The sequence below is a fragment of the Molothrus aeneus genome, chromosome 2, assembly GCF_037042795.1.
Source record: "Molothrus aeneus isolate 106 chromosome 2, BPBGC_Maene_1.0, whole genome shotgun sequence".
In the NCBI taxonomy this organism is placed as follows: Eukaryota; Metazoa; Chordata; class Aves; order Passeriformes; family Icteridae; genus Molothrus; species Molothrus aeneus.
Window position 1 is genome coordinate 114,143,115 of NC_089647.1, and position 20,727 is coordinate 114,163,841.

The 20,727-nt window shown below is 46.4% G+C and overlaps 1 protein-coding gene across 1 annotated transcript in view; it reads left to right on the plus strand.

The window, feature by feature from the left end:
• Positions 1-16,114: 16,114 nt before the first annotated feature.
• Positions 16,115-20,727, plus strand: part of ERG (ETS transcription factor ERG) — a 144,965-nt gene continuing 140,352 nt past the window's right edge. Inside the window, exon 1 of the mRNA XM_066571699.1 lies at positions 16,115-16,128. The gene's annotated coding sequence lies outside the window, so the exon portion shown is untranslated. The remainder of the gene's footprint in view (positions 16,129-20,727) is intronic.

Sequence of the window (20,727 nt, forward strand, 5' to 3'; positions counted from 1 at the left end):
TCCATCCTGCAGTTAGGTCAGTGTCAGCACCTTGTTAGCAGAGAGGCCTCAGTTACCCAAAACATCCTCACTGGCCAGGAGCTCCATTTAAGCTCAGCCTGGGTTTCAGATCATCTGGATTCAAGAATTTCCTTGCTCTCTCCCAGCAGATGTTGGGCCTCTTACCATTAAATGCATCTCAGATTTTGGGAAAGTCTTCATACAGGAGCTATTTATTTTAAGACCTCCAGGATTTCCTTCAGGATTAATCCAGGTGCTAACCTCAGATCCAGGCTCCTGCAGTATGTAGGCACAATTCCAGGGAATCACTGGTCCCCAGTGCAGGACAGATCCCTGTTTGCTGCTGTCACAGGTGTTGGAGCAACCTCCTGGAAGAGGTGATCCTGAGGATGTGACCTGAAAGCAACAAGCATGATAATTAAGCTTAATATCCCCAAAAAACCCCAAACCAACAGCTTTGTTATCTCTTGAAGTCACTGTAAATTGCAAACATCTCTGAGAGCGGGATAACCTGTTTCACATTGAAGTACAAATCTCCTGGAATGATCTGTAGGCAAGGAAACCAATGGAAAAAACATTCTGGATAAAATACACAGTTGAATATCTAAGGTGACTTCATCTTCTGATCCCTAAAATAAAAATAAATGAGCCCTAACCAGTAAAAGCCACACAACCTGTGATTCCCACAGGGAGAGAAATATGGGACAACTTCTACTTTAGATTTGTTACCCAGGGCTGAAAATGTTCAGGTGCCATGGTGAGATTTCTGAGGTACTTCTTCAGAGATATGAGAGCAAGGTGTTCTAAATGTTTTCATTATCAAGAGATTGAAGCTATTCTAATAGCTAATAAAATATTTATAAATAAATACATTTATTATTACAATGCTATTTGTCTAAAATCTCATAAAATATCTTTCATTTTAGGGTTAACAGGAGGAACATATCAAGATACATGCTGGTGGATCTCAAAGAATACAGAACCTTTTGTTTTTGATTATATTGGATAATAATTGTATCTGATCCAGATCAGTAATTGATGGTCTTGTTAGCAATTTTTTTGAAGCCTAAACAAAATGAGTGGGGCAACTATTTAACCCTCCATCATAATGAACATCATTGCTCTTACTGGTAGTGATAAGACATAAGAGATTAAATAGAAAATTCCTGCCCCTTCTCCCAAACCTTTAATGAGATTCCTCCAAGCCAAACTGACTAAAGTGTGCTTTCACAAATGGAGACAAAAATTTTGTGGGTGGGGACAGCAAATTCAAAAGAAGATCCCTTTCTTGTGCCAAGGGTGTCATAGAGCAATACCTGTGATAATGTGACCTTGAAGTTTTATTTCTGATCCAGAAAAGCTTCATCAAGATCTTCTGGCACCTAAACCCTGTTGAAATAATTTCAAGTTAGGCATGTAAATATTTGGAATAGTCAGAGCCCAAATTTACATTTGTTTGCAACTTTGATGTCTTCTGCATTTATACAAAATCTCTGAGTACAAAATTCAGTCTTTGCAAGTGAGGAGTGGTAAGGAATGGCCCAGTGCAGTGAGGGTGAGACACCTGAATGAACAGACAGCTGATACTAAGATTATCTAATCATCAGCTTCACCTCTTGCCACCAGACACAGCTGCAGACAAAGCAATTTTTCACATTTGCTCCTAAGAATTCCAAATTTATTAATAATTCCTAGATGGTTACACACTAGACACCAGGAATCTTGAAAGTAATTTGTAAGAAGAATTTCCCTCCATCAAAATCTTGTCCCAGCTGACCCTGACCTAGGAAATGCCCAAATCTGGAGGGTCTGTTTTCAGTTTCAGCCCCTTCTGCTAAGCAGACACCCATGGGTTGGACGATATTTTTGGAAAAGACGCTGTTTAAAACTGGCTGCAGCAAGAAATTAAACAAATAACTCTGATAATGGGAATAACCTCCCAAGACAGTGTATTTTGTGGTGACCAGCACACTTAGAATAATTTACTATTGCATGAAGTGATGCAGCTGGTAAAATATTCCTCTCTTCCACATGGAGGGATGGCCGCTGGAAGCAGCTCTAGAAAGCCGCTCGCGTTCCCCTGTGGCTTGTTTTGCTAAATCAGTTGCAGCAAAAGGAGCCGCTCCAAATGGTGCATTTTTCCACTCTTTGGTTTGTTTTGTACTTGCTCAATAAAACAGATTCCAGAAAACACAGGGTTGTATAATTTTTAATAAGATTTTTTAAAAATAGCGTGGCTGTGGCGAGAGGAATGACCAAGAGGAAGCGATTTGTTTCCTGCCATCACTCCTCCCCCCCTTCGCCAGCGAGCACAAAATATTCACTTGATTTAAAATTCATCACAAGCAGCCAGAGGGTAGCAGGGCTACCACAACCCTCATAAATTACACCCAAGGCTGACCCTTCTGGAAGAGGAGGCCTTGCTGTGCTGAAGGACTCTCAGAGTTTGGTGCTGCTGCCTCCGACCGCAGCGGGACACAAAACACACCATGGGGAAATACCCAGAGGAGCAGAGGCCAGGCTGGGTCTGTCCATCCATCCACTCCAAACCTCTGCAGAGGCTTAACCTGGGAAGGAAGCCCTTGCCCACAATGGTTCCTGCCTGTTCTAAAGGAGAACAGCCTTAATGTGGTCGTGGCTCCCACTTGTACCCACATCCCAGCTCCTGTGGAGGGTCTGGCAGAGCCCCCATCCTTCCCTCCTGCAGGAGAGCTGCCCCTGGCCAGAGGAGAGTGATTTCCAACCCAAATTCTGCCCCATCTACTTTTCATGTGACTGGTATTTCTCATGCAGGACTCCAGCAGGCTCAGGCTGTGCAAATAGCAAAGCACCTTTTGTTTTTTCCCCAGACATAAAAGGGAGAATCTGAGGAAAGTCCTGCAGAGGACAGTGATGAAATAATCAGCTCAACAACCCATATTGCAACTGGGAGTAGCTGGATTAGTGCAGTTCTTGCCCCTGACCTGGGGAAGCTTAGTCCCATCTCCAGAAAAGATCATTTTTTTTTCCTTCTGAAAGACTTTTCTGCGGGTCACTTCTGCCAGATAGCTTGGCCAGTTGCTCTGTGCTTAGTCCGTTTTAACAATAACAACAGCAACAAAACCTTACAAGATGTTCTTTCCTCTTTGTCTGGAAGGATTAACAGTTCAGCCAAGGTCTGACTGGCCGCTGGCTCCAGGAGGGAAGGACTCAACAGCACTCTGAGGGAGTAGTCACATGGAGAGCCTGGCTACTAGACAGGGCTTTGGGGATTGTTTTTTATTCTGTGCTCACCCAGACTGGCACCGAGGGCAGGATTGGGCACTCGTGCTCTTGGAGGAGCTTGCTCTGATTAGTCTTCTAGGAAATGTAAAGTCTGGGAGGCAGATGGACATATGGACATTTCCCCCTGGAAAATCCATTTCCATGGGTCTTGTTAGCTGGATTGAAATGGCAAATCTTTGGAAACAGCTTGGAAAACTGTTTTCTCCCTTGGAGAAGTCACAAAATCACAAAATCACAGAAGCACAGAGTATTTAGAGTTGAAGGGACCTCTGGAGATGACCTAGTCCAAGCCCTATTTGTATCCTGTCTTTGAGCATTTGTGTTTAAGCTAAAAAGAAGAGCAGATGCCATCCAAAGAGATGGAAACAAAAGCATAACTCCATCAAACTTATCTCTGGGTTCCTTTAACCCATCACTGGCAGGAGCATGGAAGGAGTGGGGCAGAACAGGAGCCATCAGCCCTGAGCCACAAGGTCAGGAGGAGGCGATGACAGGAGAGCTCCATGCTCAAACAACACAATAAATGAGATTATTTTCCCCCTCTCTTTTGTCCATGAGAAAGGAGAAACTTCTCTTTTAAACATTTCCTAGGCAGGATATAAACATACAACCTCAGGGCCATAGGTGCTGCAAATACCCAGGCATCTGCTTGTCTTTGCTCCCATGGGACGTTCCCATTGGAGGTCTAAACCCCAGGGCATTTGCTCCCAGCACACAAGCAGATGAGCCTGTGGATCAACCCAAACTTCCAAGGAAAGCTGGCTGAACTGGTTCATGAGGAGTCAGGATTAGGCCCTCCTTCCTCCTTCTAACATGCTGGATTTTCACCTTTCATGCTCCTGCAGCACAACCGCCTGCTAAATTTAGAAAGCCTTTTTTAGAAGTTGTTTTATGAACACACACATACACACACACACACACACACACACACACAGAGTAATTACATTGTAAAAAAAACACACACAAAAAAACCAAAAACCTGCAGGCTTTAGAAATGCCGTTTGTGAGGCGTTCCAAGTATGTACGACTGGCTCAGTTACTGGCTCGCAGTTGCCATCTGAACATCTATTTTCCAAGCGTTTAAGAAAAGTGATGTGTACATTTTTCATGTGTAATTAGGCAGCGTAATGTGATCTCTTTCTGCAGTCAAGCTGCCATGTGCCGTAGCCTCACTGAATAGCTTCCAGATTTCAACCCAATCTCTTCTGTCTAGACTCTACGTTGCTATTTTTTTCCTTCTTTCTTTTTTTTTTTTTTCTGGTGTTTTTTTTTTTGTTTTCCTTCTTGCCTAGCTTAGAGCAGACTCCAATATAAAATGCCAAAACCAGAAGGTTTTGTCCCTCTTTCTCATAAAGACGTGGGACAGATCTGGGAGGCCCCGCTGAGAGCTGAGTCCCAGACTTTTTCATAAGACATGTGTCGTCTGAATCTGACATTAAAGATTGTGCAGGCATTTCAACAGGTCATGCACACGAGGGTGGGGGGGGGGGGGGGAATGCCCAAAAATATGGTTTTCATTAAGAAAGTGAGTATTTTTAGAGAGGTGTGGTTCAGTTCAGATGAAAAGGGAAGAAAGAAAAATGAAAGCGGCGCAAGAGATCCCCAACTGCAACATTATTTATATTGCTGTTGAAATGCAGTGTGTTCTCTTTATAAAGCTGCTTTTGGGAGTGAAATAATAGAGACCCTGCCAGAACCAGGTGCATATCATGGAGTTTGTTTATAATCCAAGTTAAAGGAGGGCAGATTTATACCAGAAAGAACTCTCCGAGGGGACTTTGGAGTTTAAGTGTCCTGTCTTAATCTACACATTACCTCCTCAACAAAGCAGTTGTCTTGAAGCAAAACATAAAATACAGTCTCAATGAATTCACAGATAATTCCAGGGAATTTTATCTGGTGTGATATAGTTTCAGACTGCTTGTTCTGTTCCCAGCTTTTTATTTGACTCTTAAGTTGTTTTATTTCTGCGTCAAGAGAATGAAAAGATCAGAGAGGGCTCGTTTCCACAGAAAGATGCTTTTGTGCATTATAAGCAAAAAAAAAAAAGTAAGGCTTTCCCAGGCTTGCAATTCCACCACCTTGTCCTGGGATTTGCTGCAGTTTGCACACACTTTTTCTACAGAAAAAGTTCTTGTTTTAGTCCAGAAACAGCTGTGCAAATTTCCCTCCACTTTTCTTTTTTTGTTCCTTTTTTTCCTAAATCTTATCTTTTCATCTCTCCTGTTCTAACACCACACTTTATGTTTTCCTTTTGCTCTCCAGAAAATGGCTATTGTCCCATTGAGAACATGCCCTTCTGCCTGCTTTTGTGTGAATGGCAGATTGGTTGGAAAAACAGGAACACTTTCACTCCTTTTTGAATGCAGTACTTGCTAAAAATTCCCATGCTTCTGCAGAACCAACTGTTCTTTCCATTAAAAAACATCCACCTACTTGAGCAAACTTTTCAATACATTAGCCCAATTTTTCATTATGGTAAACTTTGAAATGCTTGAAATGTTTGAAATAACGGTGCAAATATTTTCTCAAATTTGAAAAAGGGAAACTAAACCAAAAAGCTGCCAGATCAAAATGGGGCTCTCATTGAAAATCCAAATGATGACAGCAGACAGCGCAATAATTTGATCACAGAATCACAGAATGGTTTGGGTTGGAAGGGACCTTAAAGATCATCTTATTCCAACTGCCCTGCTATGGGCAGAAATAAATTTAAAAAATTCTCTTGTCCTGATCACAGGAAGTGGTTTTCCTCCTACTGCTTCACAGAATCACACAACCAGATAGTCTGGAAAAGACCTCTGAAATCATTTGAGTCCATCCTAACAGTGAGGACTCATTTCACTAAAACAGGGATTTTCTGAGCTGTAAATCAGGTCAGAATTTTGACACGTCAGCTGAGGTGAGTGTTTGCAAGCTTCATATCACCACTAACAGCTATTTCAGAGTGTCTATCCAAGAATGTATTGATCTCCTAAATCTTTAAGCCAGATGGGATCAATCATCATCATCTATTCTGCTGAATGGTAGCAAAAATTTCTTACAGTTGTTTTGTGTCACTGTCTTAGCATCATCTGCTGCCCTTTTCTTGACATTCCTCTTGGTATTTTCCAGAATGTGGAAGGCCTTGCCATGACCTTGATCCAACTCATGAGTGTCAACAAAAAAGTATGAGCAAGATCACCTCAAAGTCTTTCTTCATCCTTCCAGCAAAGCCATCATGGCTTCGGAATCCATCATCCTTCAGGAGCCACATCACAGCAGATCCCCATGTCCAGCCCTGCTACATGTGTAGTTTGACATAAAATAAATCAGATCTTGGGTTGTGGGGGTACCAGTTGTGGGTTTCTCTGGGTCTGGATTGAAGGCACTTGAGATGGTGTTTCATGTTCAGACTCAGGTGTTTATTATTTCTTATCAGTAAAACAGTCTCACTGCTGTGAGTTCTGCAGCTTTTCATTAGAAGGCACAAAATGGCAACAATCTCTTGGTACAAGGTCTTTTAAGACTGAACTATCCAATGAAGAACTGACACCTGGATTATTTTCCCCTTTACCCCAATAACTGATCCCAAAGAGCTGCAATGGGGACTTTTCTGCCCAATTACAAAATGCCACCCAAACCCATGGAGAAGGAGGAAGAAGAAGCATGAAGAACAAACCCAGGACAACACCCTGTGCCCTCCATCTTGCTTCCATCCACAACACACTAAAAACTCCAAAACCTCAATTTCTCACCAAGTGATGCACCTGCACTACTCTCTATAATCTATTTCACACTTTTGTGGATTCCAGTCTATTCTGGAGTTTAGGAAACTTTCTCCATGGATGAGGGTCAGAGTCAGTGCTCCCCTGGGGGTCAGGGCACCCCAGAGCAGACAGAGAAATATTCCCTGTGTGCCCTGGGTTTCCACATTGGTTTGAATAACTTATTCTCGTGTTTTGAAGGCCATGGAAATGTTGGGGCAAGTCCAGAGGAGGCCATGAGGTTGATAAGGGATTGATAAGGAGCAGCTCCCCTGTGGAGACAGGATGGAAGAGTTGGGGCTGCTCATCCTGGAGAAGAGAAGGTTGTGTGGAGACCTCAGAGCAACTTCCAGGGTCTGAAGGGGCTACAGGGAAGCTGGAGAGGGACAATTCATCAGGAATTGGAGTGACAGGACAAGAGGAAATGGCTTCAAACTGAAAGAGGGGAAATTTGGGTCAGATATTGGGAGGAATTCCTCCCTGTGAGGGTGGGGAGAGCAGCTGGGGCTGCCCCTGGATCCCTGGCAGTGCCCAAGGCCAGGTTGGACACTGGGGCTGGAGCAGCCTGGGACAGTGGGAGGTGTCCCTGCCATGGCAGGGGTGGCACTGGAGGATCTTTAATGTCCCTTCCCACAAAAACCTTTCTGTAATTTTGCAATTTTATTTTGCTCTAAACCATGGTGTCAGAAGCAGATTTCAGGGTGAGGTATGTTTGGAATCCTTTGCTTTTTTGCAATAAATGGTTCATGTGAGGCTGCTCCTGTCTTGACCTACAAGCATCTTTCAGTGTTCTTCAGTTAGTTCAAGGTCTCAGATACAAAATCAAGGAAACCACATTTCTTTGTGGGATAATCCAAAGTTTTTTTTTTCTGGGGCTTTCAGTCAAAAACCAGCAGGGTTGAACATGTAATTTTTTTAATCTGTGACAGAACAAACAGACATCACTTAATCCAGTCCACAGGGCTGCCCTGAATGAAACATCTTCATTTTTTATCATCTCTGAAAGAAACACGAAATAGAGAATGATTAAGGCTGAAAAAGCCTCCAAGGTCTTGAGTCCTGGCTGTGTGTGATGCCCACCTTGTCACCCAGCCCAGAGCAGCGAGTGCCACCTCCAGCTGTTAAAGCTGCCCATGGCTGAGCCTGGGGACATGCAGGACATGTGCCACCAGCCACATGGGGACATCCAGGATCAGCCACAGCCCCTGTGTCCCCTCTCCCCTCCACCTGCTGCCACTGCAGAGCTGCCACCCTGTGCTCCAGGGCGTTGATTCAGCAGCTGGAGCAGGGGTGGCTCCTCCAGAGGGTGACTCAGTCTCACATCTCCAGCTGAGTCACCTTCTGCAGCCTCCTGCACCACAGAGCCCTCTGTGCCGAGGCACCTGCACGGCCAGCTCTGCCCTGCCTGCAGACACACAAAAATGGCTTTTTTGGGGCATCTCTGGGACTTGTTTGCAACACTGCCACGAGGCAGGTGTGGAAACAAATGTGTGTTTGTGTGTCTGTGACTGCTTCGATGTGTGCAGCAGAGTGGCAGCTGTGGAAAATCAAGTTTTTCCCATTTGTGTATCACAGAGATTTTGGAGATTCAGGTCCTGGGGGATGCTGTTGGTTTTTTGTTTTTTTTTTTTTTTCTGCCTCTGACTATAATTTCAGGCATTTCTCTGAAATTATTATAATTGTTTCTCTAGTGCATATCATAGGCAAGAAGAAATGCTGAGGAAAACTTGTGAGAATCAGCCAAATAAAAGAGAAAATGGTGGGATTATGTATGGGAATAGCTGAAAAATGATTAATATAGAGAAATATCACCTTTCTTAGAGCTGTGTGCTCATGAAGATCTGTTAACAAAGCTGGATTTACACTCGTGTGTAAACAACACCAATTCCACAGACTTGAAGGCAAAATTCAAGTTTTTTCCCAGGTACCATGACAAATAGAGAAAGCAGAGAAGCAGACTAATGTAAAGAAGAGAGAGATGACAGTTCACAAGTTTAAATCCCATAAAAATGATGCTTATCTGGATATTAATTCTCCACTGGATTACATTTGCATTGAGCTATGGTCTCAGAGATCACCATGCAGCAAGGCATCCAAGGGAATGCAAAAATGTAAGTATTTAAGAAAATAATGAGCAAGTAACTTTATGTATTTACACTTATTAATTGCTTTCTATTGAAGTGTAAACATTTAATTTTTGGTCAGCCTTGTCTTCATCCATTACTCATCAGCTATTTTTTATTCTGACACTATAAATTTATTTTTTATTCTGGTTAGATTATTCACCAGTAAATATTTTTAAATTATGACATTTTGCCATCTACCCTAACTTTGACTTCCTTTTCTTGTTTTTGAAAATACTTCTACCTTTAGCTTTCTTATTTTTAATTTTCACCATGTGGCTGGAGAACTTTGCAGTTCTTACAAAGATGCTCCACTCAGCCTTTCTGCATTGATTCACTGGCTGAGTTATTCCTTGAATCTCAGCAGTGATGCCAAGAAATGCCCCTTTGGAGAGAGGAAGGGAAATGCTTTGGTTAAAATAGGAAAAAGCACAAATTCTTCTCCCCAAGCCCAAACTGAGAAGGAGTGAGGAGTTCAGTTCTGGTCACAGAAATTTGCACAGAGAGTTTATTTCACCATTATTCCAGTTTGCCTTTGGACTGTTATCCAGATTTTTCTCTTTTGGGACTTATTTGCCAAAATACAGGGGAAAAAAATCAAAGGGTTTCACTTTATTTTGGAGATTCGAGATATTTAGGAGAGATTCAGGCAAGCATCCCATCTCTCCAATCACTCAGATCAGAACTTTGGAATTTTTAAATTTTTTTTCCATAATTTCTTGTAGCCTCATAAAACCCCTTCTGAATTCACGGGAGTTTCAAGTGTTCCCTGGACCCTTCCTGCCAACATATTGTTTTTTGAACTCAGCTATGAGTGTAAGCAGAAAAAAACAAAAAAACAAACCCTAAGAATGAAAATCAACAAATTATCTCACTTTCCTTTCAGCCCATTGCTTGGGAAAGAGTGTGAATTCTTTCAAATTGACACAGCAGTCCTGAATAATCACTGATACTGAATATCTTGGTGATCAATATCCCCTTCACCCAACCACATTATCTAACCAGATGCTTACACAGGTAAGTTCCAAATTAAATCCTTTCTTTTGCCACTTCAGAGCTTTTAAATAGAAATCATCTTTCCTTCCCCAATTAAAAGTATTTCTCTCATAGGAGGGACACCAGAGTCTTTTCAGAGATTGCCACAATGATATTGAGATGTCCAGTCTGGGACCAAAACAAATCCATGAGTGCTGGAAAAAGCCATAATTTCTGCTCCTTGAAAAAGAGTTTCCTGTTCACATCCAGGCAACAGGAGGTGTCTCTATAACTGCCTATCTCTCCTGAATTAAATGTCATTTTTACATAAGGGAACCTTCATTAGTGAATGTCACCCACACCTGTGAGAGGTAATATTTATAAAGGTGTCCCCTCTTTGTTGCCTGACTTGTTCATCCTAAATGGTATTTTCATAGGTAAAATGTTAATTCTTTCTGATTCTAATGAGAAAAAAAAAAAAATCAGGTGCTGGAATTGCATTTTGCTAGTGGGGAAAAAAATAAAATAATCTGTGCTCTATTCCTGTTGTTTCCTATCAAAAGAAATGATATTTATTTATTCATATATCCCATTTCATTGATAATAACTACAATGATTAATGCTATGAACTTGGCATTATTATCCTTCTTTATGTAGTTTTTTTGAATTAATTGGTTGTTTAACCTGGGGAAAAGGAGGCTCAGGGAGGACCATAGTGCTCTCTACAACCACCTGAAAGGTCATAACCAGGTGGGGCTTGGTCTTTTCCCCCAGGTAAAAAGTGACAGGAAAGAGGAAACAGCCTCAGGCTGCACCTCGGGAGGCTTAGGCTGTTATTAGGGGAAAATTCTTCACTGAAAGGGTGAAGCAAGCACTGGAATGGGCTGTGCAGGCCTGTGGTGGAATTGCTGTCCATGGAAATCTGCAAAAAACACGTGGATGTGGCACTTGGGGATGTGGTTTAGTGATGAACACAGCAGCAGCCTAAAACCATAGCAAGTTTTGCATCCTTTGAGTGCTTCAGTCCCTAATTGTGCCATTAAGACTCAAAATTATCTGAGGCTGCACCAGTTCCTAAATGTGTTTCTTCCACTGCTCTGGAAGAAATATGGGAAAAGTGCTGGTTATGGGATTTCTTTTTCTTGATCCAGGTATGACAATTTGTTTGATTTTTATCGCTTGTTTTGAAATTGCATTTTGAAAATTGTGTTTAAGGAGATGGAAAATGACATGACCACTTTTTTTCTTTCCCCACAACGCTCCTGAGCAAGAGGCAGCACTCGAAGACCCACCTGCTCTGAAATTTCCTCCTGAGAGAAAGCTCAGGAATGAGCCTTTGGGGTGGACCTTGTCCCTGCACCAGCACTGGGGTCAGCTCTGGGGACAGTTGCTGTGACAGAGCAACTGAGCTGCAGGGCCATGGCAGCTGGGGCTGGTGGCAGGAAGGTGGCACAGCAAGGGATGCTCCAGCCTCACAGAATTCCCAGAATTCCCAGAATCCCTGGGTTGGAAGAGACCTTCAAGGCCATCGAGTCCAGCCCAGCCCCAACAGCCCAACTCAACCCTGGCACCCAGTGCCACATCCAGGCTTTGTTAAACACACCCAGGCATGGGGACTCCACCACCTCCCCGGGCAGCCATTCCAGAACTTTCTCACCCTTGCTGGAAAAACCTTTTCCCTGCTCTCCAGCCTGGATTTCCCTTGGTGCAGCTCGAGGCTGTGTGCTCTGGGTGTGTCAGTGCTGCTGGAGAAAGAGCCCAGGGCCAGCTGAGCCCAGGCCCCTTTCAGGAGCTGTGCAGAGTGAGGAGGGCAGCCCTGAGTCTCCTTTGCTCCAGGCTGAGCACCCCCAGCTCCCTCAGGGCTTCCTCACAGGGTTTGTGTTCCCAGCCCCTCTCCAGCCTCCTTGGCCCCTCTGGATGTGCTCAGTGTCCCCAGGTCCTTCCTAAATCTGAGGCCATTTCCTCTCCTCCTTTCCCTTGGGACATGGCAGCAAAGCCCGACCTCCCCTCAGTGCCCCTCCTGTCAGGGAGTTGTGCAGAGCCATTCCCAGAATTCCCAGAATTCCCAGAATCCCTGGGTTGGAAGAGACCTTCAAGGCCATCGAGTCCAGCCCAGCCCCAAGAGCTCAACTCAACCCTGGCACCCAGTGCCACATCCAGGCTTTGTTAAACACACCCAGGCATGGGCACTCCACCACCTCCCCGGGCAGCCATTCCTGAACTTTCTCACCCTTGATGGAAAAACCTTTTCCCTGCTCTCCAACCTGGATTTCCCTTGGTGCAGCTTGAGGCTGTGTCCTCTGGTTGTGTCAGTGCTGCTGGAGAAAGAGCCCAGCCCCAGCTGACTGCAGCCCTTTCCTACCTCGTGTTCCCACTGCTTGCATTCTGCAGGAGCACTGGCTGAGGATTTTAGTCACACAGGTAGGGTTTGAAAGGTCAGAAGATTGGGGTTTTTGGGCTTTCCACGTGGGAGCCCAGCTGTGCTCTGTGCTGGTAACTGGTGGGGCTGCCAGCCTGTCCCCTGCCCCTGGGAGTGCCTGAACTCTGAAGGTGATGCAGGAGATGGAGCCATGGGGACTCACTGAGAGCTGGACACGACCCCACTGGCTTTGCTGCAAACACAGCATCTTGGGGGCCCTGCCATGGGTAACATTCCTGCAGCCACCTCTGGGTGCAGAACAAAGCTGTCAGCACACTCAGTGTCCCTCTCTCTGCTGTTTTATCTCATTTAACAGGAATTATGCATCACACTTCAGAGAATTTCTGGCCATTGTGTTACCCAGAGCTGCTGTGTGCAGCGTACAAAGATTTGGGGTGCAGGATTTCCCCCCCCCCCCCCCCAGCCCTCCTGTTCCCACCCTGCCAGGCATTTTCTGGCTCCAGGAATATCCTGAGCTCTGTAAGCACCACACTCCTCTGGACCAGGAGTTTTTAACCACAGCTCCACTGGGTAGAGCTGGTGCCACCAGCACCTCATAAGGATGAAACTGCTGCTGGCTGCAGTTTGTTTTGGGGATCAACTGGTTTGGGGCTGTCTCCTGCTGGATTTATGTTCTCTGAAGAGTTAAGTACATTAGTGTGGGTAATCTCACTCCATTACCTTCTATAAAACTGAATCTATGATTTCCTCCCTGGTGAGCATTTACCATAGTGAAATAGGCTACTATTTTCATATTTAACTCATTGGTAACTCATAAAACCAGCTCAAGTTGTCTGCCCCAAAGAGCAGAAGCTGTGGGACGGGCTGGAGGGTCAGAGCTTCTACAAGACCTGCAGTGTCAGGGCAGTGCTCAGCATCACCCTCACATCCCTCTCCCATCCCTCCCCCTGCCCCTTTGAAATCCACAAAAATCAGAAATTTATAAGGCTTCTTAAAAATCCGAGATGAAGCAATTAAACCTCCAGACTGGAGGATGTGAACCTTTAAAGGCCCTTTGCAGAATATCAAAAGAATGAGAGGATTATATTTAGCAGGTGTGACAGCCCACGCAGGACATTTCATTGTGAAAGGGGCTGACATGAACCAGGAACCGATACTTAAATTAATATAAAACATCTTGGGGGAAAGGTGTTTTCTTTTCTTTTTTAAGCATTGGGAAATCATAATGCTTTCTGGCTTCTTCAAAAGGAAGAGGTCCAAATATACAGGAGTCATCTGGCATGTAAAAATAAAAAAGTCTGGGGAGGGGACACACACATAAAAATGCTTTGGATGAGGTTGGGAGGCAAATGTTGAGAGCCAGGGGGCCAAGAAACACCGTTGTGAATTTTCCTGCCCTGCCTCACCTGGTTGCAAATCCAAGGATTTTCCCTCCCAGGGCAGAGGGGCAGGACTGGGACAGGGTGCCCTGTGTGGCTCCTGGCAGTGCATCAGCATCCCCTGTCCTGCCACCTCTCCTCATCCCTTCCCTGGAGACACAACTCTTCATTACAGGGGTGCTTTATTCTGAACACTCCTCTTTCTATTCCTATCACACCCTTCCAAGCCTTGGAGTGGAAAACTTGACTCGGGAGTTTTTGTGGGGAGGCGTCCACGACTTTCGTGCTTCATTCACTACTGAGTGCTCCTAATTTTAGCCGAACTGCTCCGTTTTGATTTTCCAAAGCTGCGGATTTAACGTGCAGAAGCTCGGGTTGTTTTCACACCCACTCGCTGAGGGCCACATGAGTGATGCTGCCCATCCAGGGGAAGGTGGGGTGGATGACAACACTGTCCCCAACACTGAGAAGTGACTCCAGGAGATCTCCATAGGTGGGTGCTGCAGTAGCAGAGGGCACTCAATGCCACTTTTGGGGTATTTTACCTCTTCACTCTGCTCATTCAAGCACTAGGTGGTCGCTTGGGATCTCTGGGTTCTTAGTCACCCAAAAAAACCACACTTTGGGGTGAAAAGCCCATCTTTCTGCTGGGGCTGGTCCAAGGGAGGGAGGTGTGGGGTTGCCTGGATGTCTGCTATCAGGTACTCTTTGGCACCGAGAGAGTTAAAGGTCCTCGGCACCCACCAGCCCTGGTCTAGGCAGTGTCTAAAATCAGTCCTAGACCCGCTTTATTTTTTCCTTAAAAACAGGAAATGGAGCCCTGAAGGCTTTTTAACTGGAGAGGGAGAGTGAGGAGGGGGTATACTCGCTCTGCCCATACCCAGCCCTGAGCCTGACCCAGACTTGGGGGTCTCTGTGTGTGTTTTTTTTATTCCTTCTCCCTTTTTTTCTCCTCTCCCCCCCTATTATTTTGGCAGACTTTTTGGAATGTCTGGGAGCTAAGGGCTTTGCTTCATGGAGCAGAATTCTGAAGCAAGAAAAAGAGAAAGTTATAGACTAAACCACAGAAATGTAAACATGTCTGCAGCTAAAATAACTCCACTTTCATTGAAAACACTCCTCGCTTACAATCAGACTTCTGTGTGCTATGCTCAATAAAACTGCATGCTAATAGCAACCAATTAATACATTATGTAGTTCTGCTTTAAAAACTGAGACGCTTTTAATTATTTTTTTATATAATTTTTTTTCAAATTATTATTTTTAATTAAGGGACTACTGGGTTTTCTGCTACGGACGCCGGTGCCGGGCGCTGACCGCGGGCGGAGAGCGGCGGGCGATGCCCGGCGGGGGCCGAGGCGTGCCCGGGGAAGGTCGGGGCGAGGCGGCGGCGGGGACGAGCGGAGCCCCGGTAAGGAGCCCCGGGGCCGCCGGCGGGAGGGACGGGGACACGGGACAAGGGACAGGGATAGGGACAGGACGCGGCGCACCGCCCGCTTCTCCCCTGGCTTTCCTTCGTGCGAGGTGAGTGCGGACGGCACCGCCGGGATGGGTCCCCTCTCCATCACCCCTGAGCGATGGGGCTGCAGTTTCTGCCGGACCAGCCTCCCCTGCTTCCCCCCCCCCTCCTCACCTCGCTCCCCTTTTATTCCCGAGCATCCCGTTATTCCTCCCGCTGCCACCTGGTTCAGGGGCCAGCCTGCGATTCACGTCGGGTCCCCGCCACAACCGCGCGCTTGTTCTCGCCCCTTCAGACGCGCTGCTGTTCCCCGCCGGGCCGGGGGGCGAAGCGGCCCCGCCGGGCCGGGCCGGGCCGGGCCGGGCCGGGCCGGGCCGGGCCGGGCCGGGCTCGGCCGCGTCCTCCCCCCGCGGGTCCCGCTCACCTCCAGCTCCGCCCGGCCCCTCCCGCCCCCCCGAGCGCGGCCGGGGGAGGACGCGGGCACCGAGGGCGGGGGTCCCGCAGCGCCTCGGGCGCGGGGCCGCCCCGACGGCGGCGGGGGAGCCGGGCAGCGCCGGGAGCGGCGACAGCGGCCGCGCTCGGCGATTGGAGAGAGAGGAAGAGGCGCCCGGAGCCGGGGGCCAGCGCGATGGGCTGAGCCCGTCCCGACTGAAGTGACTCACCGCAGTCGGCAACGCCGCCGTCCCCTGCCCGCTGCCTCACTCCCTGCCGAGCTCCCGCCGCTGGCGGCCGCTGCCTTCCCCCGGCCCGTCCCGCCCCGTCCCCCCTCCCCGGGAGCCCGGAGTGACCCCGGCCCAGCCCGGTAAGTGTTTCCCTTCGGGGCTGCCATGGGACGGCCAGCGGAGCGCCGGCCGTCGGGGCGGGAGCGGCGGGGAGATGGGCGAGGGACCGGACAGGACAGGGACCGGCCGGGGACAGGGACCGGGCGGGGCTCGGTGACCCCGAGGGCGGCACAGGGACCGGCCGGGTGTCCCCTGGCTGGAGCGGGGCAGCCCCGAGGGCTCGGCAGCCGCAGCCGCGCATCCTCTGCGCGGACCGTGCCCCCTCTGCGCGGACCGTGCCCGAGTTCCTCTAAGTTTTGAAGGATTAATTTGCTGTTTGGCTTCGGGTAGAAGGAATGATATCGCCTTCCCCCTCGCCATCACTTTCCCCCCTCTGGATCGTAAGAGCAGCGTTGGTGCCTTTGTAATTCTTTCAGCAATTCATCATTCAATTAATTAATAGCTCTATGGCTTTTCAAAAGCCGGGCAGCTCTTGCACGTAGGAAAACCTTCAATTACCTACGTGGCTGAGGGGAGTCGTGGTTGGGTTTGGTGCTTTTCAGAGTAAGGGCTACGCGAGGCTCTGTTTTGGTGTCCAGATGACTTCGCTGAGGAGTTTGGAGTGCACGTAATTGTATTTACAAAAGCTGGAGTTGCAAGTTCTGGCTAACATAAACTTCCATTCATTGCTGCCTTTGCTGAGAGCCCACGGTGCGAGGAAATGGCTCGTTCTTTAATGAAGTTTTTTATTTGTATTCTAAGTGTCGTTCTGTGAATTAGCTCTGTTCTGAAGTAAGAGTTTGGAAATTACATTCTGCCCCGTTCTGCCCATGTAATTTTGAGTCCATTAGGAAAACCAGGATAGGTCTATGAACTGCACATGGAGAAATGTCACATTCCTTTGGTTTAACCCTTTGAGCACTTCCCTGGTTTCTCTGAAACAAGTGAAGCAAGCAAAGACAGCTTCTCACTGAGGTATGAAGTGTAAGCTTTTGTCAGGATACCTATATCAGGTGTGTGATTACAGGCACACCTGAACTGATAGGAAAATCAAGGAAGAGAAATAGATTATTTGATAATTTCCCAGTTAGAAGTAAATAAGTAAAGGCATAAACAAACCAAGCCATACTTCATACGGGACAAATATATTTTTTGTTGATTGCCTGATCTATTTCTTAAAGGGCATTTATAAAAACAAAGATGTGGGATGTTGCTATTGGAATAGCAACATCAATCCTTATTTTCTCTTTCGTATGCATATATGGGCAAACAATGGCAAATTCTTTGAAAAAGTTTGCAAGAAAAAATCCACCAGCTCCAAAAACATTTCAGGGTTTAGAGCTTTGAACAGCATCTGTCCCCACCTCCCACAATTTAGTCCCAAAGTTAAACAAATCATATAGTACTGGATAGAGTTACATGTTACAGGAATTTTATAAATGATCTGTCAGGGTAAGTCCTAGGTGTGATTAGTCGGACGTTTTGCTCCTGAGGTGTTGCTCCCTTTGGATTGTCATTTCTGTAGCATTTGGTTCTTAGAGATAGATTCTAATAGATGTACTATGCATGTTCTCCTTCTTATGGTTTTTAAACAGAAGTGCCTGTGGGGTTCTCTCTCTTTCTTTTACATGAATTTGAGCTCTTTGTAAGGCACTAAAGAAATCTGGGGGTGTGAGTCCAATGAGGACTCACAATGATGGCAACAAGGAGCTTAAATCCCAGATTGTTGCAGACCTGGGAGCTGTCTCTCTCATCACAAGGATGCTGCTTTGTTTGTCCTTTTCTGTCTGGAGCACCAGTTTGGACCTCGCTGTTGTTGGTGTTCAAATGACAATTCTAGCACAAGAGCCTGCCCCGTGAAAGTGTCCTTGCTACCTGCTCTGCTGTGGGAAGTTTATTTTCTGTGCGTGCACAGAGCTGTGTAAACAAACAGAAAACCCTGGGATGTCCCGTTGGTTTGAACAACACCCCATGAACAGAATACCTGGCTGCTGATGAGGCAAATCCTTCCCTGCTGCTCCTTCTGCAAACCCCCAGTGCTTTGCTCTCACAGCGTGAGGCTCATGGCACTGCTCTCCCTCTGCAGAGGGTTGAATTTTGATGGCTTTGCTGTGATCCCTGGACACAGCAGTTCCTCCTCCCGTGAGGATCAAAAAACTTCTCAAAATGTGAGAAGCTTTTGAGGTGCTGATGGCATCTGGTAGCCCCAAAACATTACATCTTACATTTCCTTTCCTCGCCGTTGCTTTACTAAATGCTCCAGGAGTTACAAGCAGGTAACAACAAAATAATTTAAAATGGTTGGGTCAAAACAAACCTTTTCCCTTGAATATCCATTGCATTGGGGTATTATTCCACTATCAGGAAGCTTGTCATTTTCTTTTAAGTGAATAGTTGTTTTTTTTTTCAGGAAAAGGCAGCCGTAAGGGTAAAACTGTACTTCTTTGAATCATGTGAGCAGCTCTGTGGAAATCTGTGTCCCAAACTCGAGGTGGAAGTTGTTGACAGGGGGTAAGGTTGGAAAGGGCCCTTTGGGCCTGATCCATATCATCTGAGGTCAGCAGGGCAGGCTTAGCCCTGAGTGCCTAAAGCTGCCCGCTGGTTTTCTGTGCAGCTGGGAAGGGATGCCAGGGATTAGTGTATGCTTTGTATGGCACTTTTCCTATACACTTGATTTAAAATGCTTCTGCTTAGGAAAAAAAAAAAGAAAAAGAAAAAAGTTCACACAGGGTAAAGATATTTTAAGCCTGAATAATAATGTTGTTTGTCTTGGGTTGGAAGAATTACCTTTTGTGCGATAACACCACACTGGTTCTCATTATACCCACAACTGGCTGCTCTCACAGCCACTGGAATATTTTTTACTTCCCAGGGTGGTTCTGGCCATGCCCTTTTTGACATGCAGGTTTCCCAGGGAAATCAAGCATTTGTCTTTTTGGCTGAAGGTTTGAGTCCAAAAAGTTTGTATGGATTTGTCATTTTGGAAGATAGTGGTATCTAATCTGATATATTCCCTTCACAGTGTAGTTAACTAGTGTAGGTAGAAAAGTGGCAGTCTAAAATTACTTTGCTAAATTTAAATGTAAGTAAAAAGCAGGCAATAGGAAAAAAATTAAAGGGTATATCTAAATATGGAGTTGCGGCCGTATCTGTTATATTTAAACTGCATTTTAACCTCTTCTATTTATATTCAGTGGTCTGTGTGTAATCTGGAGGGGTTAATTGAATTTAAGAAACAGCAATTTCACAATGAAACCCAAAGAGTTTATTCTGCTGTGAACAGAGTAGATGTCCTCGTTAATCAGCATTTTATCAAAAGTAAAATGTGTGCAGCGAGGTATTTTGTGTAAAAATGAGACTTGATCTAAAGTAAGCATGAATGGATTTGCAGCACGCCTGCTTTTCCCTCACTGCTGTGGCAGGAGGATCTCCTGCTGCCCTGGGTGACACTTTTCCTTGTGGGGAGTGTGAGATTCCACCAGAGCAATGATTTTCCTCAACTTACCCTGGCTCAGAAATGCCCCTTTTTCCTTTAGAAAGCTGCTCTGGTAAGTGGATTGTCCTTGCACGCTGCTTGCATCAGCTGCAATCCCTCCTTGGCAAAGCTTCATTCCAACAAAAACCATTATTCCAGGAACAAAATACATAGTTATTTTTGTTTGATAATGTATCACATAAATATTAATCGTCTGCCCAAAGTAAAAACAATAAACACATGTTTTCATTTTAGCTGGAGGTACAACCAGCTTTGAGAGGGGATGGTTGAAATCCCAGGGCCTCGAGCTGTAGCCACACAACTCTGGCTGACCACAATGGGCTGGGGAGTGGTTGCTGTGCACAGGTGAGGGTTTGGTTTTGCTTTGAGGCCTTCTGTGTTGATTCATTTTAATATTTAATACATGATACAACACCCAGCTGCTTATTAAAGGGTCTTGGCAGCAGTGTTGCTTCCAGCCTTCGGGAAGATGCCGTGCTCCTGCTCGGGCACTCAGCAGCATTGCTGGGATATTCCAAAGCTGCTGCCTCTTCCAGGTGCTTCTCCTGCCAACAAATATCACCTTCAGTCGTGTTTCAGTCCTCCTGAATTTGCCTGTAGCTGGGAACCCCCCACAGCTAATTAGTGCTGACTGGGGAGAGTAAGGCCGGCCGTGGGGGATGATGAGCACGGCGGCCGCCGCGCGAGGCTGGTTCAGCAAAAACCTGCTCAAATAAATGTGGTTCCAATCAGCTCCCTCAGACACCCAGGTTCTCCAGGGGGTCCCTAATGGAACGGCCTGAAACAGCCTGAGTTGCTTTTGCTTTTCACCTCCAAAGGCGAAGGCACGGCGGAAAGCTCTGACTGAGACTGCACCGGGGCCGCCGCCGCCAGAGAAAATCTGGGGTGTGGGGCTGGATGGGGCAGCACGGGGGCGTTGGGGCTGCAGGGGCTGCAAACTGAGAGTGCTGGAAGGACTGGGATCTGGGAATGCTGTAGAGAACTGGGAATGATGCGGGGTCTGGGAGTTGGGAATGCTGCAGGGGCTGGGAATTGGGAATTTTGCACAGGCTGGGAGTGGGGAATGCTGCAGGGGCTGCAAACTGGAAATGTTGGAGAGACTTTGAAATGGGAATGCTACAGGGACTGCTCCAAAGGGAGCAAC